At 35.6% G+C, this 2443-nt stretch overlaps 1 protein-coding gene across 4 annotated transcripts in view; it reads left to right on the top strand.

Moving 5' to 3' along the window:
- Positions 1-2443, top strand: part of SOBP (sine oculis binding protein homolog) — a 203009-nt gene that overhangs the window by 72110 nt on the left and 128456 nt on the right. The window lies entirely within an intron of this gene.

Raw genomic sequence — 2443 nt, 5'->3', positions numbered from 1 at the left:
AAAAAAAAAAAAAAAAAAAAAAAAAAAAAAAGAGTAGCACCTTTAGAACATTTTCCTATTAGTAGATCTCCAAGTGATTTACAAAAGAATTCAGTATCATTATTCCTATTTTACGGGTGAAAAACTAAAGCACGTAGTTACTCATAAAAACTAAATCCTCTGTGGGTGGATCCAAAAACTAAATCCAAGGCTCTATCTCCATAAATACAAGAGTAGATACCCAGTATGAAGAGTTTTGGTCCTGCTCCATAAACCAGGGGTGTAATATCTAAGCGATTTGGTGGGCCTGATCCAGACCATGGGGCTTCTCATTGCACTACTCCGTTGACACAGCCAGCATTTGGCGGTTAATGCTGTCATTGATTTGCATGTTGAGGGGTGATCAAAAACTGGAAATTCTGTGATCAGAAAGCAGAGGATGAATTAAATCCCACCCCTGTTACACCCCTGTTGTAAAGCATTTTGTGTTTTGGGACTGAACAGTACTGATTAAGGAACATAACCATAGAGTGACAGCAAAATATTGCCACAGTTTACAAATGGAAAACAAAGAATTGTAGTCGAGCTGTTTTTAGTAGAGAGAAAATCATACTGGGCACTGCAGGGAGTTTGTATCATGAGCAAAGATATTTAAGATGTTTATTAATGCAGTAGAGAAGTTTATTAATACAGTAGAGTAGAATACCATTTATTCAAACTGTTCAGTTACCTGAATGCAAGACCTGTTGCCAGCTTGTGTGGTACAAGTGTAAGCAATGGTGACTAAAAGAAAGAGAACTGTTTTTAATGACTGAGAAAAATATTTGAATAATCAACAAATTGAAAAAAGGATAAACTATTCCTACACTTGTGTACGACACCAGAGTATGTTCATTTTGTATATTTTCATTAACCAAAAAATTTGATTTTATCCTGGTTAGCTCAGAAAATTGGGGCTCCTGTGTAATTTGATGGAAGAGGTGTACAAAATGTTGATTAACAGTGGACTGTCAGAAAGCCTTGGACATAATCCCTTTCCCTTACTACAACCCCCTATGCCAGCTGCAGTGGGGTGAGGAGAATGACACGGGACCCCTATTCTAGATTTATGTCCCTGGCATTTTTCATAGGCTGTAATGACTTCTCTGTAGCTTTAGGGCCAATATCTTAAAGGGGCGAAGCACAGAATAGCGATATTGCACCAAGGATTTAAATGTACTGTAAATCTAACTTATACTTCTAATGAAATAATGCACAAATGTCAAAAGGAAAAAATATTGAACTCCATATATTGTGAAAAAAAGATGAAGGGATATCAGAAGATGTAATGTATTTGGTATTTAGTAAATTGTTTGTGAAGCATCTCATGAAATCTTATCCTCAAATTAATTCAAATCAGCTTGGAAAAGAACATGATCAAGTAGATTGAAACTGGCTCAAGAAGTGTAAGCAAAAGGTAATGATAAGCAGCAATGTACTTATATTATGGACAGGGAGGTACCATAGGGACCCAAGTTAGGTATGGTCTTGTTTAATATTTCATTAATGATCCCCAAAAGGGCTCAGACAGCATGTTTATAAATAGTGCAGATGATACTAAATTTGGAGGAGTTGCAGACACCATTAAAGATAGGTAATACTTCTCTTCAAAAGGTTATAAATACTGGCCAAAAGTAGCAAAATCTGCTTAAACTAGAAAAACAGTAAGCAGATGCATCTCAGGAAAAATAATATGAAACATTGCATATATATCATATTTCAATATTTATATATACAGTATCTATCTATAGATTTATACTGTGTATTATATGTCAAAATATTATATATATTTAATGTTTCAGATTCTGAAGGGGTGTGTGTGTGTGTAAATAAATAAATAAATTAGTGAAAGGGGGGATCTGGACAGTAATACTGAGCCTGCAGATGGTTGAAGGTAATAAATTAGACATTGAGGAGTCCAGAGAAGAGAGATCAGTAATTAAATGGGCAATAACAAGGACATAGAACAATGCTGTGAATGACTATATGGACATTGAGGAAGGGATTGTGGCTTTTTAAGTAGGTATAAAGAAAAATTTGTAAGCTTTAGTAGCAATCTAAATGTGCAGGGTTATAGAAATAGAGAATTCAAAATGACCTCCATGATGGTTATAGTGTCAACATCAGTGGAGGAGGCAGAGAAGGTTTGAGAGGAAATATGAGGCTCTTGTCATTTTAATCCATGAGAATTATACCTTTTAGCAGGTTGAGTAGTATCCTGAAGTGAGTCCTGTCACTTGGAATGTTTAATACTGGAATAGACAGAATACTAGTAAATGTATACTAGAGGTTAATTTTATCCTGGTGATGAGGTTAGATATATGGTCTCAAAGGCATCTTCCATCTCTGACATAGGTGAAAATTAAAGGGTCGTGTTTTGAGATCCAAACAGCTCCAATTTATTAAGAACCCCCCCCCCCCCCCC

Source organism: Gavialis gangeticus, unplaced genomic scaffold, assembly GCF_001723915.1.
Source record: "Gavialis gangeticus isolate Ggan-Ray unplaced genomic scaffold, GavGan_comp1, whole genome shotgun sequence".
Taxonomy (NCBI): Eukaryota; Metazoa; Chordata; order Crocodylia; family Gavialidae; genus Gavialis; species Gavialis gangeticus.
Note: the sequence above shows the minus strand (reverse complement) of the source record. Positions and strands in the feature narration are given on the sequence as shown.